The 26,128-nt window shown below is 47.5% G+C and overlaps 1 pseudogene; it reads right to left on the bottom strand.

The window, feature by feature from the left end:
• Nucleotides 1–12,179: 12,179 nt before the first annotated feature.
• LOC125760243 (uncharacterized) lies at nucleotides 12,180–21,018 on the bottom strand (annotated as a pseudogene).
• Between the last annotated feature and the right edge of the window lie 5,110 nt (nucleotides 21,019–26,128).

Raw genomic sequence — 26,128 nt, forward strand, 5'->3', positions numbered from 1 at the left:
TAATTACATTTAGCTTATTTCTCTTTTTTTTTCAATATACTATAGAACTGAACTTGCGCGAAGAATAGAGGCAAATTGTCAGGCAATAAGAAGCTGCAAAAGTATTGACAAATGAAGATCACAACAACATAGATGCCTGCCCGTAAACATTTTCGGGAATGTTACTGGACGGAACTCTGGTGGTGAGGTCATTGACGAACCACGCGAACGATCGTTAATGCATACTGTTGTTTCGGCGGAAGAAATGAAATCGAATAAGTATACGCATACGATGGGACAGGATAAAATTTAGTTGAATTCAATTGAAATTACAGCTCCTGACTCAAAACGTTGTGGTGATATTATTTTCTTTGCCGCTTTCATTTCGAACATTCATATTTCCTTCGGCGTAAATACGGCTCTTCGAAACAAAATGAGAGAAAAACAAAGGAGAGGAGAAAATGAGGATATTTGCCAGACGGCAAAATTTGGTATGCTCGCCGTTAGCAATATGGCTCGCCGTTAGTAAGCTCAAGAACGGGCCATATGTGGCCTAGTCGGTTCGCACCGCGCGCTGCAGAGTGAGCGGTCGTAGGTTCGATTCCCGGCGAAGGAGCCTTTTTCTTCTAAATTTTTTTCTTTGTCATCTGTTAGTGTATATTTTACAACGTCATATTCGTGACGGCAATACGTCAGTGGAGTCGTTGTAGATCCCGTCAAAAAACACTTTCGTGTTAAATAAGAAGAAAGAGCTCAATCTGCGTTCTTGATGGAGCTTTCTTGCCAACTACGCAGTTTACTCACATTTCACAGGTGTGGGACTGGCTTTAATTTTTTGTCTATCGAGAACACCAGCGACGTGGGCAGCCGCTTACGACCAGGTTTAATGGTGACGTCGGCAGTGGGCAGCACGCGTAGTGAGCAAATATGTGAATGCGAGCTGAAGATTGATTTCAGCTTAACGCGATTCTGCTTATAGCTCGGTTTGACGAAAAAAAAATCAGTAAATGGTTCGCATGCGTGCCGCTACGCTTTCGTTAACAACCGACTAACGTGATGCCTAATTACCATTAATGTTGATATCAAAGGGCTGTCAACCTGTTTGGTTGTCTAAGCACTTTCTCTACTAAGGCCTCTTTGTCTCAAATGAACATGAAATACAGATCGCTTGTTTTATAAACTGATCGACTGAAGGAAGAACCAGTCAATGTTTGTGGTTGTTTGTTTCTTTGTTTTGGTTCACACCGGCTATTACGTAAGTCATAGTGGGTCAAGAACTCTGTTAGGTAGCCGAGCCTGCAGAGAGAGGTGGCAGGTAATAAATAAAAGAAGTGGACAGCTAACATACACAAACAGCGAACATAGTGAATGTAAAATTTACTATAAAGAGCAAACCGAGCAAGAACCATCACGCAGGGAACTCGTGGTGGACTCGGAAGCAATATATTCCGCGTAGAGGGAAAACAGGTTTCTGATGAATGGCTCTTCTAAAGAGCCCTCATGTACCTGGCAATTTTTCAACAACAGCCTAGCCGGTCACACACGTCTTATCTCCTTCGCCGAGAGGAAACTTTGCGACGCAGAAGAGAGTTTATCTGCTTTGTATGTAATAGGCATTTTGTTTCTCGATTTAGGTGCAATATTTATTTCATTATCTTCTTATGCTTGGAACAGAAATACTCGCAGGGGACATATAATTAATGAGAGCGAATACCGTTTATTTTTATTCAGAAGCGGGTTCTTTTTGTGACAGTCATAGTGATTTATACGCCTTGTGCACCGCCTATAGAGGCGCCACTGATAGCCACCTAGCGGGCGCCGCCAACAGTACGTGCGGGAAGCCGAGCAGACGACAGCGCTTTGCACAGCTTTGCTGTGGGGAGATGAATGAAGTTCGCGGCTGCTATTTCCCCTTCGTGCGGGTGCCAGACAACTAATTCTGCACTGGCAGCTGCAGGAAAGGCGCGGGCCTCTACGAAAGTGGACTTGTGCACGACGTTTGTCACGAACGAGCGCTTAACTAAGCGCACGTCGCCGATTTCGAACCACGGCATGAAAGCTTGGCGCCGACGGTTCGTGCGCAACAGAGCGCGCGCATGGAAAGAACAAGTATAAAAAGGCGCCGGGAGCGCGCCCGCGCGCCTCTTACATGCTTTAAGGAGACCGCTCGCACTACATGACGTTTCTATAGGGTTCTTTTTCTTTTTTTGAAGCAATGGTAATACTGGCGTGGCTTTGAGGTAAAACACAAGCTTACCCTGGTGAATGCCTGGATTCAGTTCCCACTAGGAACGACAATTCTGATTATTTATTTATTTATTCAATTATTTATTTACTTATTTATTTATTTGCATCTATTCCGAATTCTCGCTCCGCGTGCAACGCTGATTTTTCGCTCACAGTCAAAGACGCCAATGCCAACGCAGGGCACCGGAATTTCAGCGTTACGAGCCCTTTAACGCAACCACGTTAATACGTATTTTGTTACGCGAGGACGGTTTGCTGCCGCTCAAACTGAGAGCAACAGAACAGCACATTATACATGCGCTATTCTTGAAATTATCACCTGTGATTAAATTAACAGGGAGCAGTATAACAGTTGTCCTTTCGAAGAAATAGGGGACGAGGTTGTGGAGTGATAGTAATGTCGTTGGCACAAATCAAGGAGGTTAAAAAAATTTGCTGGAGCGGCGATTATTGCGCAAGAGTGAAGCCGTGCCCACCACAAGATGGCGGCTGCGGCCGCCATCTTAGTAGGGGCAAGATAAATCATCGGCGTTTGGCGAAGGAAAGCGAGCGTTTTCCACGCACGCCAGACGAGTTTAATATAGCAACGTTTAAGGGTCAGATACTGCTCCAAGCGTGTCTTTGTGTTACTAGTTTTCATCAGTAAGCCTCAAAGTCATGGCAAATTTTATTGGAGATCAGTCGCCTAATACTCCACTCGACGGGTTACTTTTGTCGGCAACAACTATCTTTTATTTTATAATTAACGTAGTATTTATACTAACAGATCAAAGCCATTTAATCTCTTAGTAGGCACCACCAGAAAAGAGCATGTTTCCGAGTTCTTTGGTGGGCAAAAGATGGCTTCACTTGTTCTGGCAAGGCATTGCGAGAGCTTCCACTCCAGAATTTCTTTAGGGGCGAAGCTCCTTAGGGCGGCACCCGTTCGTCCCTCGTAGTCGTAGTCGTAGTGCGTAACCAGTCTTACGCTTTGACCTCCAAGGGTGTGCCGGTGGGAGATTTTTCCTGTGCGTTGTTGAACAATAAAAAATTCGCAGCGTTAGCTAAAAGCCGACTTCTTCTGTCTCTCATTCCCATTAGCATCCATTCTTTACCTCCAAGGTAGTGCCTGGTGAGATTTCTCCTGTGCGTGATTAAACAAAAAAATTTTGTTCAAAACGCCGTTGATTGATGAAATAAACCAACGAAAGACGCCAGATATTTTGTAAAAGAAAACGAAAGAACGCCAGATGTTTCTAAAGCAAAACGAAAATACGCCAGCTGTTTAACGAAAGACGCCAGATGTTTTCTAAAGCAATGGTTTTCTAAACAATGAAAATTCACAGCGTACATGTAAAATTAAAGTGAGCTGCAAGTCGTCATAACTCATCGAACCTTTAGTATAAACGCGCCCGATCTCACGTCGGTGATGATGTACTGGGCAGAATTCACGGAAGATTCACGGTTTACCGATGAACCTCCGCAGCTTCGCCCACTCATCATCATTCACTCCGTGGATATGCTGTGATTTTTTTTAAACCTCCTTGGCACAAATATGTGAATAATCAAGAGGGCAATGCGCTGTGAATTGTCGAAGTGCAGTATGCCTTTCCGCAACAGCCAGTATGCAGCCTACGTCAGTAACAACGTCACACAAGCTGGTTTTCCAAAAGCTCCAATTTTTCCCTCGTGTGTTTAAACAATTTGTGATCGCTTTCGAGTACTATACGCTGCCTCGGTTAACAGCGACATCCATGCAGTCTCACACTCATTGGCGCGTATGGAGCCGACATCGACTGGGCGAGCACTACAAATAGGAATAACAAGGACAGGATACATGGCCCGGAAATGAAGAACGTATAGCGAACTGCTTAACCGAGAAATATGGAAATAACATTACTAAAGCAGCGTGAAAGAGTACACTTGGAGCAATACGCATATTTGTTAGAAGAAATCCTGCTTAGCAAGGTATGTTTACCGCTTAAGTTCTCATTTCTGCTACAAACTGTGTAAACATGCCACCATAATAACGTCGCTTCCAGACCGGTTTGAAGGGACACTAAAGAGAAACAATGAATCGGTTTAGATTGCTGAATTGTGCTCTGAGAACTCTAATGTCGTTAATTTCGCAGACATAGGTTTATTAGATGCGAAGTATCTTATGGAGGAGCTTAATCCGGTGATGGTGGTGGTGTGCGGCGTGACCACCCTTACTGCGCATGCGCATACCCTCTCCACTCACCCTCTCCCCTCTCCACTTCCCCTCCCCCATTCCTCCTCTCGACTTTCCCTCTCCCTTCCCCTTTTCCACTCTTCCTCTGAAACACGGGCTAGACATGCCGAAATTCTCTCCTGCGCAACGCCACGATGAGCACCAGCGCATGCGCGTCCCCTCCCCCCCTCTCTCTCCTCTCCTACGCTGTCCCCCTCTCGCACGCCTGCCGACCGCGTTCCCCGCTCGTCCTGTGAGAATTAACAGCCAGGGAAGACAAGACGCGCATAGCCTTCCTCTTCGCGTTCCACGACGCGAGGTCGGTAGCATGCCCAAAGAACGGCAACGGAACGCGATCGCGCAAGTGCTCCGGCTTCGCATCGCCTCATTATCCCCTTTAGCGGGAAATGGTGTAATTTTATTAGAGGAGAAAATTAAGTTCAAAGTTTCATTTTTAAATTTCGCGCCGAAATCTCTCCGCGTGACGTCACCGATTTCAAAGCGCATTTGTCGTATTTTGGCGGCATTGGCACAGCGAAATTACCCCAAAGTTGGTATGTTAATTCTATGGCCCCCTCAGAGGACAATGTACTTCATTATTTACCGATTAGGAACTACGCAGTCCCTAGTAGGCGCCGTCAAAACACGTGACGCCACGGCGAATGGTGCGGAAACTTCAAGGTGGCGTCGCCACCCACATTTCGTTTTTGCGAGTTTTCTCGCTTACTAAGCGTCTTCTCGCAGCAAGCGTGGTGTTTTTGGTATCGTGAAAGAGTACTTTGCTAACATGAGAAAAATCGTTTTGCTCTTTAGTGCCCCTTTAACGAAGCGCTCGACTACCAAACGCGAGTCCGAGTGTGTCATGAATGAAGAAAAATTCTGGAGGCGACCCAAATCCTTCACTTAGTTGTCTGGTAGTGGAATCGATGTCTGGAATCGATTTCTATTCTTTAAAAAATTTTGCTGAATATCCGGAAAACCGCAAGTAAGTGCTGGACCGGAAGTGTCTGGAAGAGAAACAAGAGTGTCGCTTTCTGCTCGATTAACTTCCTTTCATCTAATAAAGGCTTTATGTCTGGCCATCTCTTACAAGATCGCCTATCTGTTCCCTTGTCAGCGTTCGGTGGGCGTTCTGCGCTCACGCGGCACCCTATTGCAGGGATCTGCAATGCGGCACGAGCAAAGCCCTCGCCGAAAGAGCGAAGGCCCCAATTAGTGGGACTCCGCAGAGAGTGACGCGGACAGGTTTCATTGAGGGCAGCTCCGACAAGCGCCTAACGTTGGCATTTCATTCCGTGTTCAGTGGCGAGGAACACTACAGAGCACTTGGTGGGGCTTAGCGGCTCATTAATTGGGTGGTAGGTTTTCTGGACCGAGAGGCAGCGCTGTGGATTCGCTCTTGTAGCCCGGCGCCGCACAGTGCGAATTGCGTATTGAGTGGGTTGTTGAATGCTTCCAACCCATTACAAAAGGCTGAGCCATAATTCTTCATCGTAATCAGGTACAGCATCGACAAAGTGCGCATAACGCCTTACAGGTGTTTAGCGGGTGCCTCGCTTCTCCGCAGAATGAAGGATAGTGGGGTAGTGGGTGCTTCCCAACTTCACAAAATTTATTATTTATGGTGTAGTGGCACCTTGCAAATGTACTAGTATTAGTAGCCCCAAGGCATTTTACAACGGCATCTAGAAATGCCCTCGTTCAGCTTTCGCTCTGACTGTGGTGCGCTCTCCGCGCAGGCCCGGTTTTTTAACTATTCTGCTGAGACTGTGCGCACCACTCGAGTAGCCGGTATTCTAGAGAGCTAACACGAGTAACACGATAAGGCTGCAATTTTCGATCATTCATGCATAAAAGACCAGATTACTGACGGCCGACGACTTTGATCGTCGCTATCAATGTGCAGCGTGTATTGCTTGTACTATCGGCGTGAAACCAGAGCAGCGGCAAGCATAAGCATTAGTATAGCGCGCTTCGTCCAGTCAACACCGTGGACATGGGAAGCACTGCCAAATCAGAGTGCTGTGCGCCTGTCAATGGTGATGACTGGACGGCGTGTGCTATACTATTTATAATGCATTCCGCTGTTCGGGATTCACGTGACACCGATAGGACTTTCAATTTTCATTTCCACGGCACAAACTCTCCAAATAAAGAGTTTCGTCTTTAACAGCCCGCATTACGCTTCCTTCATCGTCCCCACCACCTGAAAATATCGCTGGAGACACGCGCTGACAGCATAGCAACTTTATGGCGTCGGTTTTGCACAATTTCGACGATGCCTTCGCTGGCTTTTTGAACCGCATTCTGTAACAGCGTCCTATCTCCGATTCCTGACGAAAAGTGCGAAAAAGCTGTGCCGTCAAACGGGGCTGCTAACTAAGTCATGTGACTTAAGCTGACGTATTTACTAGCACCGTTGTAGCATTCTTGAGCACATACTAATATCGATCAGTTTTGGCTAAATGGGGTAGGTTATTGCTAATACTCGCTGACATTGGCATTCTACCCTCCTAGCACTAATATTGTCTGCATTCGATACCGAACTGCCGCGGTGGCGCAGTGGTTGCGGTGTTCCGCTGCGGAAGCGTAAGACGCCAACTCGATCCCGCAGGCGGCGGCCACATTTCGATGGAGGATTAAGCCCTTATAATGTGCGTTGCCAGCGCACGTGCAAGCGCTGGCAACGTGCAGCGCAAGAATCCAGGGTGGTCCAAATTATCTGGACCTCTTAACTACGGCGTGTCTCATGAACATATCGTGGTTTTCGCACGTACAGCCTCAGAAGTCGATGTCAACGCCAATCGAAGGATTGAGGTGTCTGGCAGTCGTCTCATCTTTCCGTGAAGGTACATGCATCTGTGCTGTAGTGGTTAGAGCACCGGTCTTCGAACCTAAAATCCCGACAACGTAACGTTTAATCGCGGTTTACTTACCCACGAACTTCATCTCACCGCCGGAGCTATTCTCTCCTTCGCCGCACTCTCCGCTCTGCTCACATTAGGCAACAGTAACGTCGTATTTAATAGTTTGCCATTATTCTTGGTGCACTGTTTGGTGCTGCGCCTACCGCACTGTGGCCTACCATATATTATTTCACCCCAGAGGAGCTGTCGGCTTAACTTTCTAGGCGATCAAGCGATCTCGCTTTGTGAATCTAAGCGCTAGGCTATTTGTAAAATAAAAGCTGGCTGTTTCCCGCGAAACTAATGCATTTCGCTGGCACTGAAGCTGTCACTGTCTAATACAAGTTGCCAATACTTTCAATATTCATTCTAAAACCAGTAACACGAAGGCGCACGTGGGACATCATTTAGCCCTATTAAGGTTTCTGAATACTGAAGTCAAAAAAATTTGGCAGAAGCATGCGCGGGATGGTGACTGTGGCGTAATTTTTCACACTGAGCGAAACGTTACAGAATGACGCTAGAGAAATATGGAAGTGGTATACGCACACTTATATATGGTGAAGAGTCGCATATCTATTATATAACCAGTTGTTTACAGTAGCGTAACGAGGGCAACAGCAACATGGGTGTTACCAATGCCAGACGCGGTAAGCTGATATGTAGTAGAAGGGCTTTCTAGTCACTTCATGATATGTAGTGCTTATATTCTTCAATACTGGATAGCGCGAATCCGAACAGGACAAAGAAGGAACACAGATGCACAGGACAGACGTTACTCGCAACTAAGCTGCATTCAGGGAAGTTTCCCTAGATATATACACCGCCGAGTGGCACACGCAGGCGCACTGCACGTACGTTACAATCACAGTTTCAGTTTTAATGCTTATACTTGTCCGTCGTGACGGAGAACGCACGCACGTTTCACGAATCCGTTTGTATGTGTGGAAGGGGTTCTTGACAGTTCTTGAACAAGGTCATCATCACCATGACCAGTGAGCACCACCAGCTGGACCGGACTTGTTAGTCGGATACTTTCGTGATCGCGGCTATGAGGAGTCTTAGTGGAACGAAGGGCGAGGTATAGTGCTGCTGGTGGAAATCCTGGATTCCTCTACGATGAAATGATCTATGATGCCTCTTGTCGTGGACGTGGCAGCGATGTCTTTTGATGCCCTGTCCACATCCAATCCGTCTTTCGCGCAGTATAAGGACCAAGCGTTGTTGGGTCTTGATAAATCAATGTTGAAGTCACCGGTAGTGATGAGAGGCCTGTTTCTCTCAGCAGATTCATTGTAGGAAGCATTTACGCCGGTTTTTGCATAATCCACGTGGTCCACGTTGCGGACTACGTGGACGAGTGGATGGTAGTTGAGCGTGTTCCAGGGATGTTCTGTCTTCAGCTTCTTCACTTTCCTTGCGTCCGCCACGGTGGTGTAGCGGTTAAGGTGCTCGGCTGCAGACCCGAAGGTCGCGGGTTCGATCCCGACCATGTCGGTCGCCTTTCAATGAAGGCAAAATGCTAGATGCCCGTGTTCTGTGCGATCTCGGTACACGTTAAAGAATACCCGATGGTGAAAATTTCCGGGACTCTTCGCTACGGCGTCTCTCATATGATATCGTGGTTCTCGGACATAAAACCACAACAGTTATTATGATTATCACATTCCTTGCGTGTCAAAGTGTGTGTTCACGGTTACTATGTTCGTTGAGACTCTGTATCACCTGTGGCACATACCCACATAACATGAACTCTGGTATGCGGGTATGTGCCACACGTGACTGAGAGAAAGGGTTTCATGACGTACGCGACAGGTATTTTGCGTTATTCATGTCATGACCAGTGAATCGTGTTCGTCATACACTGATCCCCTGCTGTGCCAATTTTGGTATATTACAAGTTATGGAGACGACCAGGAGAGCGCCCAGACGTAGGCGGCTAGATAGATAGATAGATAGATAGATAGATAGATAGATACGTAGATAGAAACGGCCAAAGTGCCTGAGGTTCGCTAAGAAATGCTTGGCATTTAAAAACGATTCATCTTATTCGTCATTCACTTGTACCTACGGTACTCAAACTCGTTTTCTTTTAAGCATTGGTCTCTGTCAGTCTCTGTCAGTCTCTGATGGCGTGTGGAGCGTGTCTTTCGGCCTATCTTCTTTCGGTAGGCCGATGCATCCGTTCTCATCGGCAACAATACCATGTACAGTCGTGAACAATATGACAGGAAACACTGAAATAACTTTTATAGGTTGCAGTGGCTAACCGCAAATGTCAAGGGGCGACGAGATCAGCAAGAATATCGAATACGCACCACGTTCACCCGAAACGCAAGTTTCGTCTGTTAGGTTCATCCTATTAGCAGTGCACAAACTCTTCCTCGATTAAATCGTTGGAAGCTTCCCGGTTTATCTCAGACAGCAAGAGCTCTTTCGAATAAGCAGGGCAGCTTCCACGAAGCTATTAGCGACTCGGATGATGTCATGCTCGTTAGGAAGGAAGTACTATGACGGCAGTGAGGTCACTAAATTATCTTGGTGCTCACCAAACACTAGGATGCACTGGCTCATACAAAAAAGAAAAAAAAAACATGGTTGATTCCTCCGTCAAGAAAATCGCTATAGCACGAAAATGAACCCTGTCATGACAGGACTAGTTGAATGTTTATTGTATACAGGTGTATGAGAGTTTGCAGAATGTTCATTGGTGTTTGGCTGCTACAGCACCGTTGGACGTGGATGCATCCATGTTGACGCCTATTGGTAGAACCCAATCCCAACTACTGAAGTCCATGACCTTGACTTAGGGTGGGACACGGGGTGAAAACTCAACTTCTGAACTGCTGCTGTATTTTTGATGACAATTTCACCCATTGTCATCTTCTCGATATTAGGACATATTCCAATTTTGAGCACCCTAGCTCGAATAGAAAATAAACTACAGCTGTATAATGATCAATCATGTTTGCTAAGGAAGACTATCATTTCAAAAATAATGAAGATGTACGACTTATTTATCATATTAAGTCTTCTAGAAGGTTTGTAGTGCGGGATAAGGCCACTCACATGTTTTTATGACGTTTCTGTAACAATGCCATCTCTCGAAAAGTGGAGATTATTAAAAGCGGAGACGCGCGCACTCACACATCTTTCTGGCCGAAGTTCTTGCGTAGCTTCCGCACCATCGCACGTTATGTATGAAACGGAGTGCAGACGAGGGAGATGCGCGAGTCGCATTCGCTTCTAGTCGACGCCGTGTCCAATTCGGCTGCTTCTGCTCGTAAGGCTCTGGGTTCTTGCACCGCTCTCGCAATAAAAAAGGACTCCATTACGCCGTTCCTATACGTCGCCGCGTGGTCCCAGAGCTTCACTGCAGATCGCCATGGGTCCAACTAGGCTTTCGCCTTCATATCCTCAGGAAGTTCTAAGCATCTCCTGCAATTTTTTTTTTGTTGTGGCTTCGTGTCATAGGTGGGCTGGTGTTCTTTTTTTTCCCCCATTCATAGTTTGATCTCGGCTGTTCCTGTAGGATCGTTAAAGCGATATTGACAGCGAAAGCTGTTATGAGATGAAAACAACAACCGATTTTGGTGGCCTAGTAGCCCGCCGCCGCCGGTGTCCGTAACCGCTGTCGTGCGAAAGGAGAAAAAATATCCAAGATCGTATGGGATTGAAATCCGGGCCCTTTGCGTGGCATTCGAGTATTCTATCACAGATCCATGCCGCTGCTTGAAACTCCTTCATAAACAGACCGTATACAGGCCTCATGTCGGGCAAGGAGTCACGTTAACGTATGTAATATAGCTTGGTAGAAGAGCAAAATCACAACCAGGCGTCGCGCAGTGCGAATTGCACAACGAGCGGTTCGTTTAAAGCTTACAACTCACTACAAAGGGCTCAGCCATAATTCTTCATCGTCATCAGCCACAGCACCAACAAAGTGCAGATAATACCTTACAGATGTGTAGCGTGTACCTCTCTTCTCCGTAGAATGGCGAATAATGGCATAGTGGGTACTTCCATACTTCACAAAAATTATAATGATTTATGGCGTAGTGAATACCTTGCAAGTATACTTCTATTAGTTGCCCCAAGAGAGTCTACAACGGGCTCTCCCGTTGTAGACCCGTTGGTCTACAACTACGTTGTACAACTACAACTACAACTACGTTGGGTTGGAGGGTCACCCGTCTGCAACGGGTGTGTGTTTGTGTGTGTGTGTGTGTGTGTGTTGTGTGTGTGTGTGTGTGTGTGTGTGTGTGTGTTGTGTGTGTGTGTGTGTGTGTGTATGTGTGAAACTTGTAAGTAGGCAGCATTAAGGACACTACTAACAATACAGATGCCGAGTGTGAAAGTTGAATATAATCGCCATATTGTGTAATATGACGAAATATACCGGAATGCAAAAGACGGCCGCGTATTATTACCTAAAAAAGGAGTAATTTGAAGCCCATAGAAGACATTTCACGATTAATAAAATCATCTTGAAAGACTTATATGCTCCTACACGTGGTCCGCAAAACGATTTTGGTCTTTTCATCAACTGTCAGATATATTTTTAAAAGCCAGCTCTCAATACTTCAGGGTCTGTTGTCATAGAAGCATGCTACGGTGCTCTTGTATTAAATGGTGTTTGAAAGGAAATTCGCGCCAACATTTTTTGCGTGCATCTGCAGTTCCCACACCTGGAATAAGGATAATCGAGAATTCGTGTTACAAGCGTCCGCAACCAAAATAAATAAAATTCAGGTCGTTTATCTTTCTTCTGGCTGTACAAAAACGTGTGTAATGTCTCCATAAATGTTCATCTCAACATCGGTAGTGCCTTTGTCTTTTTTAAATAATGTAATTGTCTATGCACTGTCATTGATTCTCTATTAAAAAGAAGAAAAAAGCACAAATTATCAGCCAGACTGGTAAGCGTTTCAAGAGACCCTACGTCTGAGTATAAACATGTTATTGCTGTAAACAATGAACAAACGAAATTTTGAACAAAGGGAAATTATCTAAAATACTGTTGTGGACGGATAAGTTATTAAAAAGTTTAAACAGGCAACTCTATTCAAATACTTTCGATCATACGACAGCATGTATATCTGCTGCATGGGAAATACGCCAGCGACGGTAACACGTACGCTGCCACCATTTCGGGGCTTGCTATTTTCTATGTAGTCGCTATGCCGGCGTCGAGTTCGATAAAAAAAAATAAAAACAAAGACATGAACTTTGACCACCTCAAAACGAGGAACATTTAACTGCAATATTCCCGAACGGGAATATACGGCTGAATAAAGCAAACACTTCCCCCCAAAGTCACTTGCTCAAAAAAAAGGAAGGATAAACAAGAATGTCGTGCTCCGCAATCAAATAAGAGACACTAATCTACACTTAAAGCACATAATAATTTTTCACCGGTTCCTGGCTATCTGTAGGTATCACGTGCGAAAGAATCGATTTCTCTTGAAGTATTTCTATTGAAGCGAACTGACCCTAGAAACATCCTTCGAGGCCATCGTGAAGCATGCTTTGTAATGTTTTACAGCGAAAGCTGTTATGAGATCATTTCAGCGGCCGTTTCTGGCGCCGTAGTTGTCCGCCGCCGCCGCCGGTGTCCGTAACCACTATCGCTCGAATTAAGAAAAAAAGGAAATAAGAAAAAAATTCCAGGATGGAGGGAGGTTCGAACCTGGGCCCTCTGCGTGCGAGCCCAGTATTCAACCTCTGAACCATGCCGGTGCTTGAAACTGCTTTGCAAAGAGGTCCAGTGCAGGCTTCATGTCGGGAAAGAACCACATTAACATACCTGCCAAGTCTCCCGGATTACCCGGGAGACTCCCGGATTTTGAACGTTTCTCCCGGTTGTACGGGTCATAGGAAAATCTCCCGGAAATCCAATTTTGCCCCGCGCGTCCAGTGCATTGCGCGCCCTGTGCGTCACGGTGACGCGAGGTGGGACGTTTCGCGTACAGATGCGCTACACGCAATTTAAAAATTGATCCTAAATGTGTTATATGTTATATCAGCCGTTAATATTTCGTAGATGATGCATTTGTGTACACACAAATCTATCCCACAAGTTATCTCGCCTTCAATATTTTGTGTCACTGCTGCTTTAAGGGGAGAGCCCAGCACTTAAAACGGTACCCGTTACTGATGTCTGTCGGAATAGCGTGTTCACCAGCGCTTGCGACTGTCCCCGTCTCAACGGCGCCCCTTATGGTCCCATTGCCCGACGAAATAACTGGTAAGCAAGCGACGACAGGCCTCGCACGCGGAGCGATGTTATCGAATGTGCCCTTCGCGCGACGGTGACGGCCGGGTCGTTTCATCTCTGCTTCAACCGCGTTCGTCGCTATCGCTAGCGTGCATTTACTCGCACGTTAAACAGACGATGCGTAAGCGATGTTATCGATTTTGACTCTACAGATCAGCGGCGACCGCAAAATCCCCCTGACAGTGTCCATATAATTGCTATCGCAGTACCCCCCCCCCCCCCCCGTTGAGTAGATCTCCCGGATTCCGTTTCTCCAAACTTGGCAGGTATGCATTAACATTTGCAATGTTGTTGCAATGTGTTGTTGGAAGCATTCATCAACGAGAATGTTGTTGAATGCTTCCAACCCATTACAAAGGGCTCCGCCATAATTCTTCATCGTCATCAGGCACAGCATCAACGAAGTGCCCATAATGCCTTATACGTTTAGCAGGTACCACGGCTCTCCGTAGAATGACGAAAAAAAATTCCCCACATCCCCGAAGGGAATCGTGAGGAAATGCGAATGCATTTCTTGCGCCGAGAGAAGGTACCGCTGCCGTCAGACATTCGCCTTCACCGACTTCTGCCATCGCCTTGAGAGGCGCCCAGCCAGCGAACGGTCGAGAGTGAGGCGCGAGCGGACGGGAGAGTGGGGCGCAGGGAGGAGAGAGAGCGAACGGCGAGAGAAGGAGCGGCGAAGCACTGCACCTACCCTCTCCTACACTCTGTCGCACCACATGCTCCGGTTGCTAGGGGCGAGGATAAGCGCGCGCCCGCAGCTGTTGCTAAGGGAGGGGCGCCGCGGACAACGGCGGGTGCCTTACATAGCCTGACTAAAAAATGCATTCGCATTTAAATGTCGCCCGCATCTTCCCACGGGGGGAACTCGAGTAAATGCGTCGCACAGTGGTGGGGGTATCGCGTGAATGTTGCGTAATTGGGTATGGTTTGGGAATGCCTAATTGTTACACGCTGCGCACACCAAGTACGACTTGAACGGCTCCAGCGTGCACGAAGTTCCGGGTCCGCAGCTCGCTTCAAACGCTTGAGTTCAGCGTCGTATGCTCGTCTCTTCGCAGCCTTGTCTTCTGCGTTGCTTGCTGTTGTTGACGCCGACGATGGTGAGCGTGGGTAACGTTGCCTTCGACGAGTGGTGGGACGCTGATTGAAGGTACTGTTGCTTCCATCGCATCTACTCGAGTCAAGCAAAGCGTCAAGTCAAGCGAAAGCCAAGTAACGACGCCCTTGACTGAATTCCGAACGTGCGCTCCGCCGCTTATATACACACCGCCCGCGTTCGATGGAGAGGAGGGAGGAGGAGAGGGAGGTAGAGGAGGGAGGGACGGAGAGGAGAGCCTTGCTGCCGGCACGAGACGAGCCGAGCATGCGCAGTGGGGGTGTGGACGGCGCCGCCGACGCCCTAGGTGCGACTAAGAAATGCTCCGCGTTTAAAATGGCTAAATGCCTGCTTTCCTACTTCTCAAAAATTTTAATGATATATAGCGTAGTGGGTTCCTCGCAAGTGCACTTCTACTGGTTGCTAAGGAAGCCCATAAGCGCATGATCCATTTCCTCGGGGTCTCAGTAAAGTTCTTCGCTCCCCCCTCTCTCTCCCACGTCAACGTATGTTATACAGCATGGCGGGAGAGGGAAATAGCGACCGGGTGTCACCCAATGCAAATTACATAACTGGTGGGCGGTTTAAAGCTTCCAACCCGTTACAAAGGGCTGAGCCATAATTCTTCATCGTCATGAGTCGTCGCGTCAACATAGTGCACATAATGCCTTACAGACGTGTAGCTGGTGCCTCGCTTCTCCGCAGAATGACGAAATAATGGCTTAGTAGGTGCTTCCCAACTTCACAAAAATTGTGATTTATGGCGTAGCGGGTACCTTGCTAGTGTACTTGTATTAGTAGCCCCAAGAGAGCTTACAACTGGCTCTAGAAACGCCGCTCTTCCAGTTTTCGCTGTGACTGTGCTGTGGTTTCAGCGCAGGCCTGGCGTTTTTTGCATTCAACCTCTGAGCCATGCCGGTGCTTGAAACTGCTGTGCTAAAAGGTCCTATACAGGCTTCATGTCGGGAAGGAACCACATTAGCATATGCAATATAGCGTGGTAGATGAGTAAAATAAGCACCAAGCGTAGCACAACGCGAATTCTGTAACAAGGCGTCACACAATGCGAATTGCGCAACGAGCAGGTTGTTGAATGCTTCCAACCCATTACAAAGGACCCTGCCATAATTCTTCATCATCAGGCACAGCATCAACAAAGTGCGCATAATGCCTTACATGGGTTTAGCAGGTACCAACGCTCTCCGTAGAATGACAAAAAATGGCAGAGTGCCTGCTGGCCTGCTTCTCAAAAATTACAATTATTTATAGCGTAGTGGGTTCCTCGCAAGTGCACATGGATTGGTTGCCAAGGAAGCCCATAAGCGCATGATACACTTCCTCTGGGTCTCAGTAAAATTACAATGATTATAGCGTAGTGGGTTCCTCGCAAGGGCACTTGTATTGGTTGCCAAGGAAGCCCATAAGCGTATGATCCATTTCCTCGGGGTCTCAGTAAAGTTCTCGCTCCCCCCCCCCCCCCCCGTCTCTTTCCCACGTCAACGTACCTTATACAGCATGACGGGAGAGGGAAATAGCGAGCGGCCGGCACCCAATGCAAATTACATAACTGGTGGGCCGTTTAAAGATTCCAACCCATTACAAAGGGCTGAGCCATAATTCTTCATCGTCATCAGTCGTCGCGTGAACAAAGTGCACATAATGCCTTACAGACGTCTAGCTGGTGCCTCGCTTCTCCGCAGAATGACGAATAATGGCTTAGTAGGTGCTTCCAAACTTCACAAAAATTGTGATTTATGGCGTAGTGGGTACCTTTCTAGTGTACTTGTATTGTAGCCCCAAGAGAGCTTAACGGGCTCTAGAAACGCCGCTCTTCCAGCTTTCGCTGTGACTGTGCTGCGGTTTTAGCGCAGACCTGGCGTTTTTTTGCATTGTACTTAAAGTGCATCGTACCTTTCAATCGAGAAGGCCCGCCGTCCCTGTAATGGAATTTTCAAGTACATTTCGTTTAGAAAAATAGTCGTATCGTTCGTATTTACAAGTGATATTACCATAAACCTGCAGTAGCAGGTTATGGAAACAGTTTTTCTTTTCGTAGGCAAAACAGGCATATGATGCAAAAAATAAAGGGCTACGAGTTTATGTAATGTGTCCTTTATTACGCGAGAGCGCTACAGTGCCGCTAAACCTAAGAGCAATAGACCAGGACATTACACATCCGCTATAGATTATACAGGAGCAGTAAAATAGCTCTCCCTTCGAAGAAATAGGGGACGGAGTTTTGCAGTGAGTGAGGTGGTTGGAACAAAATGCAAATAATCTTGACCACAATATGTCCTGTATTATGAAAGAGCAGTAAGCCAATCCGCTATACACCAGAGCACGCCTGTCTCGCACCCAGGCTGCTGGCGAGCCGAGCGGATACTCTCGCACCCAGACGCCGGGCTAGCCGGACTGCCAAGGCGCGCGCGGGTTGCACCAAGTAAACAGGGCAAGCTGCAGTTCTGAGGCTTCAAAGTGCGAAAAAGTACTCGTTCGCGCCGCTTCAACGTATAAGAGCTCGTCTGGGCACTACTGCGTCGTCTTTGGATGCCAAAACAAGCAGCGCAACAAGAGGATATTACTTAGCGTTGTCTGCGACGATCACGACGCGCCATGGGAGTAGCGCCGGTGCGGTGTTCTCAGCTTCGTCGCGAATGGATAACTGTGATTCAAGCAGAAAAACTAGGAACCGAGTGAAAATGCGCGAGTAAGTACACTAACTGCATGTATTCTGCAGTGTGATGCCCACCTATTTCATATTACGAATATAATTTGCGTGACACGCAGCTAGGTTGAAGGCAGGCGCGAGCTTTGTGGGGCTGTCCACTTCATACCTTTGAGCGTTTCGTAAGACGAAAATGTAGTTCGAGGTAGTGCTTTCAAGCACAAGCAATCAGCATGCTTTGCCACTTTCACGTAGTATTAAGCTTTAGTGCTTTTGATGGCATCCAGGCCTTTAAGATTTCGTCTTGAAAAGGTGATAAATGGTACGGTCTTCCTCGACAGCTGGCCAGAATTTCGTGCTTTCATTTCAGTGTTTGATGTCCCCAAATTTATTTGGACACAAGGCATAGTACTCGCGCCAGTATCCTTTACGTCGCAGGCGTAGCGCAACTCAAGCAGTTAAATTTTTAACGTATTTACACGGCACAGATTTAATAAAATGCAGCTGGATTCCACCCATTTTAATATCGGCTTAACTAAGAATAGCACAGTTACTCTTGTAAAGCATCATCGTTACAAGATCAAAATCGCGCAGATAGCTTCCAAAAGGGATCGATGAACTGAACTGCAGGTGATACTCTCTGATATCACGCTTTTGTGAGCAAGACGCATTATTGTAAGAGCGCTCTTAAAGCAAAAGTTACGTTCCGCGAAACTACCCGTAAAGCGTTCTCTAATTATGACGAGATGCATGTTGAAATGATGAGCTTTCACAAAACTTTGTGCACAGCTTGTAATATGGGGCAACAAAACATCGTTTCACTCTTTCGGACGCTTTTTTTTACAAATGTAACGGCGTACGTACTTGACGTGGTTGCCTCCGTAGCCTGCTCAGCAAGTACTGTATACATTGTGGACTTGCATGAGCAAGGTGTTCTTGATGTTCCAATAAAAACAGCGAAAGTGTCGAGGCTAGAAAAGACGCAAAACACGCTCTCCGACGGGCTGAGTTTCGCGAGTTTGACGTTTGCTCTCTGTAGCGTCTGCTAGCATGACAGCCCGCGCATGTTGTTTCGTCGCGGTGCGATAGATGGCGTGACGCGTGATGCGAATATGGCGCTGCGCATGGAATTCGCTGTGTTCTTCTCTATAGCCAATACGTAGTGTACGTCGAGAGCAACCTGACACAAGGAGCTTTTCAAAAAGTGCAACTTTAGGGGCGAAGCTCCTTAAGGCGGCACCTGTTCGTCCCTCGTAGTCGTAGTCGTAGTAGTCGTAGTGCGTAACCAGTCTTACGCTTTGACCTCCAAGGTGGTGCCGGTGGGAGATTTTTCCTGTGCGTTGTTGAACAATAAAAAATTCGCAGCGTGCGCGTTAACTAAAAGCCGAATTCTTCTGTCTCTCATTCCCCATTAGCAGCCATTGGCACGTTCCAGTAGGAAACGTTAGTAGAAGTAGAAGTGTAAGTGTTAGCTAAAAGCCGACTTCTTCTGTCTCTCATTCCCATTAGCAGCCATTGTTTACCTCCAAGGTAGTGCCTGGTGAGATTTCTCCTGTGCGTGATTAAACAATAAAAATTTTGTTCAAAACGCCGTTGATTGATGAAATAAACCAACGAAAGACGCCAGATGTTTTGTAAAAGCAAAACGAAAGAACGCCAGATGTTTCTAAAGCAAAACGAAAAGACGCCAGCTGCTTAACGAAAGACGCCAGATGTTTTCTAAAGCAATGGCTTTCTAAACTATGAAAATTCACAGCGTACATGTAAAATTAAAGTGAGCTGCAAGTCGTCATAACTCATCGAACCTTTAGTATAAACGCGCCCGATCTCACGTCGGTGATGATGTACTGGGCAGAATTCACGGAAGATTCACGGTTTACCGATGAACCTCCGCAGCTTCGCCCACTCATCATCATTCACTCCGTGGATATGCTGTGATTTTTTTCGCGTGTGTTCAGAATAAAAAAATGAACGCTTGAGAATTCTCTGTGGACTCTACCACGGCCGCTGAATCTACCATGGAAGTTTTCATCTACAAAATGAAACTTCATCTTGTACGACCAAATACAAGTGCCCTTGGAGCCAATGTAAGTTTGGGGAGCACTCCAAATAATGATAGCAAGGGCATGTTAAAGAGTCTGGGAATCATGATTGTATATCGAAATGCTTAACCGAGTATTATGGAATTACCATTACTGAAGCAGCATGGAAGAGTACACTTGAAGCAATTCGCATATCTGTTAGGCGAACTTCTTTGAAACAAAATATGTTTGCCGCTCATTTCATCTTTTCTGCCCTAAATCTTGTAAACGTACCAGTGTAATATCGTCACTACGAGGCCGGCATAACGAAACACTCGACTATCGCGCGCTAGTACCACAGGGTCGTGAATGAAGAAAAAATTCACAGCATATCCACGGGGTGAATGATGATGAGTGGGATGAAGCTCTGGAGGAAATCATCGGTAAACCGTGAATCATCGGTAAACCGTCGTCAAAGAGCATAGTATCAGTCATGGTGTTGAATGCAATCACTTCCTGCATCGGATCTTCCAGGTCGGTAACCTCCGGCGCCGGCTCGATCTCGTCGTCATCCACGTCACCGTCATCGTCAATGTGCACGAGGCGATTCCAATCCCTTTTGATATTGAGGTATTTGTATAGCGGAGACTGCTCCAGGTGTTTGAGCCCCTCGTGCACGTGACGTTTCTTCACGAGTCCCTTCTTATACGATGGTTTACAAACGAGCCGGCGCTTGAGATGAACGTCGATGGCCGCATCGTCCGGAACGTTCCGCGGTAGGCACTCAACCGTGTTGGGGACGTTTATCGGAACGTTCACCACTTGCCCCTTGATGCCGCTATTGACCGCTGCCGTGCGTCAAACGCCTGATGCTCATGAACGGTAACCGAGGAGCGATCAGGCGTTATTCGACCGGGTTGAGCGGGGGCAAGTGCTCCGGTTGTGCCGGGTATCTGTAGCCATACGTGACGCTCATCGGAGGCACCTTCCCCGCCACCAACGAAACCTTGCAGCTGGAGCAGATCTTGTACTCTCTGTGATCGCTGATGGCGGGGAACTCGCGCTGCAGCACGGCGATGGCACTAGCGCGAGCCTGGTCCTTCTTCACGGAAGATATTGTGACTAGATTGTTTGAGAACCACAATCTGTCGCACACACCACAACTATGGCCGAAACTGTTGTCAAAGAAGTCCCGCTGAAAGCGCGCGTCGGCGCCTTCGGGCAGAGCCCGCCTGATGCGTTTTGCAGCCACTTCACGTGCTCGCACAGCCTCGGGCTCTGCCTGGCGGTACGCGCGCTTTCTCGCCGCTTCACGGTCCTTCACATTTTAAAGATCCGGTTCGCGCCGCAGCCGTGCAGCTTCGGCCTCGTGGGCTCGAACGGCGGGGTCTTCGCGCCGCAGCCGTGCAGCTTGTCGAGCAGCTTCGGCCTCGCGGGCTCGAATGGCGGGGTCTTCTCGCCGCAGTCGTGCAGCTTGTCGAGCAGCTTTAGCCTCGCGGGCTCGAACGGCGGGATCTGCTTCGCGGCGTCGACGTGCAGCTTCGGTCTCACTGGCTCTCACCTCAGGATTCTGTCTTCGAGCGCGCGCTGCCGCCGCCATCCGTGCCCTCCGTTCCGCAGCCTTAACTTCCATCCGGCGACTCCGAGCGAAAGAGAAAGCGCGCCAAGGGGGAGCCTCATAGCGCGTTACTTCTGAAATGTTGGACAGATTTAGTTGAGCGTCCGCAACAGCTTTACGGGCGCAGCCTGCCATAGGGAACGGCTGGCAGGCTGCGTCCATAGGCACCCTGCAATGCAGTTTCCGAGATACGATGGTAGCGCCAGAAAACACAGCCTAGCGAGCAGACGCAGCAAAATCGAGTGTCTATACTCCGCATCCTCTATGTTCAGAAACGCTCCTTGACTTGAACGTGACTTGCCATCGCCTCAATGCAGTGAGTTTGAAACGCGTTTGTAGCGTTTCTGCTGCCTTGGCACAGCCTGAAAAGAGCGCGTTCTAAACGCGTTTGTGCTGCATTGAAGGCGGTGGCAACATCCCTGAGGTGATTACGAACGCACGTAGGAAGCGTTCGTTGAAAGAGGCGCCCAGAAGGGAGACACTTGAGCGCGTCGATGTGTCCAGCGAGCGTTTCATTTTCTTGGTATCCCTGGCGGCTGGTGCCCTCAACACTCAGGCGTTCGATAAGAGCTCCATCGCGCCCTCTGGTCAGTGACGGGTGCCTATAGAGGTGCTGCGGACGCCCAACTAAATCTGTTTGTTGTCTTCTGGCGTCGTTGAAAACACGAGACGTAGTAAAGAAGAAAGAACGCCACACAGGCGAACACGCACGAGAGACTCACTCGTCAACGTCGTCTTCTTCTTCTACTGCATACCAGAACGCGCGCTTCTCACGAACTAGAGGTCGCTACTACAAACAAACAAATAAACAAACAAACAAACAAACAAACAAACGGAGGATGGACAGACCTACGGCATAAGGAGCTTTGCCCCTAAAAATGCTGGAGGCTATCCTAATCCTTCACCTATGCGCCCCTTTCATACTGGCCAACTTAAGTGCACTTTGCGGGAGTGCACTTCGCCGCTGGTGTCATTCGCACGCTTTCACACGGGAATGGTTATTGAGTCTAGAGACCGGATTTTAGGCAAATGCCTATTTTGTTCCTTGCGTTCCTATCGTGTCACTCTGATATATGAGCATGAATTGGAGGTTAACAAGGGCTTTTATGGTGTTTATAGTGCCTGTAAACGCGTATTTCTGGTGTTTGTGCCTAAATTCCTATAACTGCCTATAAATGCCTATTTTCATAATCAGTGCCTATATGAACACTATTTAACCTTACATTTCGCTTTCGAGTGCAGTTTGAGAACGTTATTCATGTTACCTGGCAACATTGACCTTTCAGAACTCTATGTTGTTCAACCAAGCCCTCTAGTTCAACAAACTTCCGAAAAACAAGCGTTAGCAGTAGTGAAATCGGCCACCTTACGTCGCTGCGCTGACATGGCGCGAGCGGTTGGAGGAGGACGAGGACGAGATTTTGAGGAAAGGAAAAGAAGCTATTTTTGCAACCCTACATTGGGAGCGCGTCTCAGAGTATGCAGGGAAATGGCGAGAGGGACAGAAAGATGGGAAGAGGAGAGAAGAAGCAGACAAGGATGCATATCTACGCAGAGCAGCGACGTCAGGGCACACATAACTACGCAGGACCACCCCTTGTAGTACGTCATCCACTCCATGTTGGGACGCGCGCCCGTGAGATGAAGGGCAAGCGGCGTTCATTTTCAAATTTCCCCTCTCTCCGCGGCACCTACAGCTGCAAATCTTGGCAGACGTGATCATGAGCGCCCAGCGCATGCATTACATTTGTCAGCACGAAGTTTTCCAACCTGGTCAGGGGCCTTTTAAGGTGTTTACCGGCAGGAGAGAAATTCTCCTTGCGCGATTAGACCCGGCCAATACGAGGCAACCCTCCCTTCTGGTCTTTTGGCGTTCTGGCTATCTGCTCTTTTGTTGCTCTCCTAAGCCATGCCAAAAAAAAAGACACAGGAGTGTGTTTATTCGACGGTGGACACTTGACTCACCATGCTAGACAATAAAAGGATATACCATGTTCTGCGAAGCATGCGAAAGCAAGGAGAATTACATGGCTATGTTCCACCATTCGCGCCTCTCTGCCAGGAGGTCCCGATACAGCTTCGACATTGGGACCGCCTTATGTATACTAAACACAGGTAATATTTGTCTATTTTTATCAATAAATTTCTGGTTGTGATCATAACCAATAACATTTCTTGCTTTTCTGTCGTAGATACAAGTCGTGCACGTCTTTTTGTGATCTTATTTGAATTTATGTAAACATTTATTGTGCCTATATTTAAGATTTTGGAGGCCTAAAACAATGTATTGCTTGCCTACTTTTGGCGCCTAAAACGCGCTTTTTTAGTGACTGAAAATCCGGCCTTTATTAATGACACTCGCTGCAAAGCGCACTAACCGGCCTCGGTAGCAATGGTTCGAGAATAAATAAGTCATTGTGCAAAGCTGAGTTCCTAGTATTTTAGATCCGGTGGTGTGCGGCGTGACCACCCTTACTGCGCATGCGCAAACCCTCTCTCCCACTCTCCTCCTTTACGCAGGTGTTCGGTCGCCTTCTCTCCTTTCCTCCTCCGTGCTGCAGCCGCAGCGCAGCCTCTCCCCTCACAATATGCACCAGCGCATGCGCGTCCCCTCACCCTCTCACTTCTCTCCTGCGCTCCCCTCTCTCGCGCGCCTCATTCTCTCCTGCGACGAATAGGCACCAGCGACGCCTCCGGCGTCTTGACGTGGCACGAGTGGCCGACGACCGCCTGTGCTTCTGTGGATCAATACTTCATCTCACAAGCTGACATGCTGGTTGCAGCACTGTAGAAGCTTGGAGGCTGTTTAGCTAATAGGAAGAGCGAACACCCCTCACGATCAATGCTCACGACGTACTCATCCGCACCGCGTGGTCTGCTCGGCGTCCCCATAGCGTCTGTGCTCTTACCGTTGCGCAGTAACAGCACAGCCGCAAAAAAAAAAAAAACAACTCGCGTTGGGCAAGTGAAGCGAGCACACGTAGCAACGAACGCTCGTAGCGTTGGACAGCAACGGCAACGCCGGAGCAGCGCCTGGTCGGAAAAAACAACAACATGGCAGCACACGTCGACGCTGGTTCCTTGCGCCTCTAAATAATGGAGTCCCCGTCGTGATCAGCGTGCGTCGTAAGTTCTAAACTGACGCTCGTGTTTGCGTTACAGGTGCGTCTTGACGCCTCGACAGCAATATACTCGTGTCTGTCGTGCACTGTTTCCATCATTCATTTTCGAAATTTCGAGTGCAAGGCTTAGCAGGCGTGGCTGAACGAACAGCTAATCTCAATATTAAGGTTAAAACGTACCTGATACTTTGTCCTCACCGTGAGATGAGGCAAAGCGACAGCCGATTCCACCGCTTATTTATTGTGTGTCCTTCTTTTTCTTTATTTTTAGGGGGGGGGGAACCCAAGAACCAGCCGTTCTTCACCTCTGTCTTACGGCGGAGTAATCGAAGCAACACTTAGCTAGGAAAAGATATCCGAAAATAGGTAGCGGAGACTCAGCCATGGCCCAAAACGAAAAAACACAACAAAAACAAAATGGAAAACAAACAAGACACGGAAAGAAAGAAAAGATGGGCTTGTTGATACGGCTTCTGCTTGCCAAGGTCAACGCTGGATGTTGCGCTTCCGAAACGATTACGACCGTAAGTGAACCACCCATTTTCTCACACCCACACTCCGGCGTATAAACGTTCATTGGGGTCCTTTATTAGAGCCATAGTGTCGCTTTCATCCGCCTCCACAACGGCCTGATGGGCGCTTCTTCTGACTAGGCTGCGCGTTAAGACTGAGACATATAGAGAGATAGGGAGAAAATACATTTGATAAACACAGGAAAACTCGGCGCTAACCACTTCGATCTGGCTTGTGCATGGCCTGGCGATGATCGCTGCAGAGGGTATTGTTAGAACTCTGATAACCAGTTACACCTCAAATGGAACACTTGCATGGTTCTGAAGAAATGAAGGGTCCTCTGAGATGTTAATACGTGTTGAGGCGCGTTTTTTTTTACTTTCGACCTGAGAAAAAAAAAAACAGGAAAGTGAATATAGCATACCTAAATAGCGCTGATAATGTGCTTTATTAATAGTGGGTGACCGTATTGCAGGCTTCTAAAATGGTTATGGACGGCCCTCTGCAGTGATGAAGCTATTTTTATATAAAAAAGTTTCGTCTTTGTCGCCAAGAAATTCATTCAGGAAAAAAAGTCGTTTTCGACGAACTGGATGCAGCCGGAACTGTACTGTTACTAAGGAATCTAGCTTATACTCGCCGAGCTCTAGCGTGTAACACTGTGTTTAGTACGAGGCAGTTTTAGAATAGGGTACGCAAAGCTTTGCGTTAGCGTTTGTCGCCACTACGCATGCGTCACACGCCAGGCTCTTGGGTTCACACGTTAAATTACGACAATACCGTATCGTACGCAAGCAACGCTAACTCGAAGATCCCTATCCTAAAACTGCCCATTACGAATAGAATTTACCTGCGGAATTGGGCCGCATTTATCAGGAGTTGAATATCTCTGGGACGCAAGCGTCAATCTATGGAAAGAAAACTATCGCGTACGGAGATGAAGCATTTACCCATGAGAAGCTCAGTAATTAGATGCGCGATCAAAACTATCCGGACAGTGCTGACGAATGGGTTATGGCAGTGCCTTGAAAACATTAATATGAATGAAATACCAAAATAGAAGAACCCTAATTCTACATTCGATCAGTGCTGATATTTCGGCTTGCTGGTGTTTCATAATGCGTACTATTTAGTGTAGTACAGATAGGTGCATGGACGCCCAGCAAAAGCGCACACGTAGTGCAGTAAATTCAACGCTACAGCTGCGTGCAAGTGTGTCTTGGCCTGTCTGTGTGTTCATGGACCAGTTGAGCTTACACAATAATCCGAGTCTAAAGCTTTCCGGAAATTCATGTAAAAGTCTGTCCAATTTCGTAAACCTTGTACGGACTGTCTGTTGCGCTCCTTCTGGCTTTGATACTTCCGCCGCATTCCTTTATAAAGCAAAGGAAACATAGAATAAACATGCTACACAGTAAGAACATCACGACCTTGAAGTATTAGGACTGTTTTACAAGAAGCAGCAAACCTCTTAACAGTCCTTGAAATAA

The sequence above is a fragment of the Rhipicephalus sanguineus genome, chromosome 10 (genome assembly GCF_013339695.2).
Source record: "Rhipicephalus sanguineus isolate Rsan-2018 chromosome 10, BIME_Rsan_1.4, whole genome shotgun sequence".
NCBI classification, from domain to species: Eukaryota; Metazoa; Arthropoda; class Arachnida; order Ixodida; family Ixodidae; genus Rhipicephalus; species Rhipicephalus sanguineus.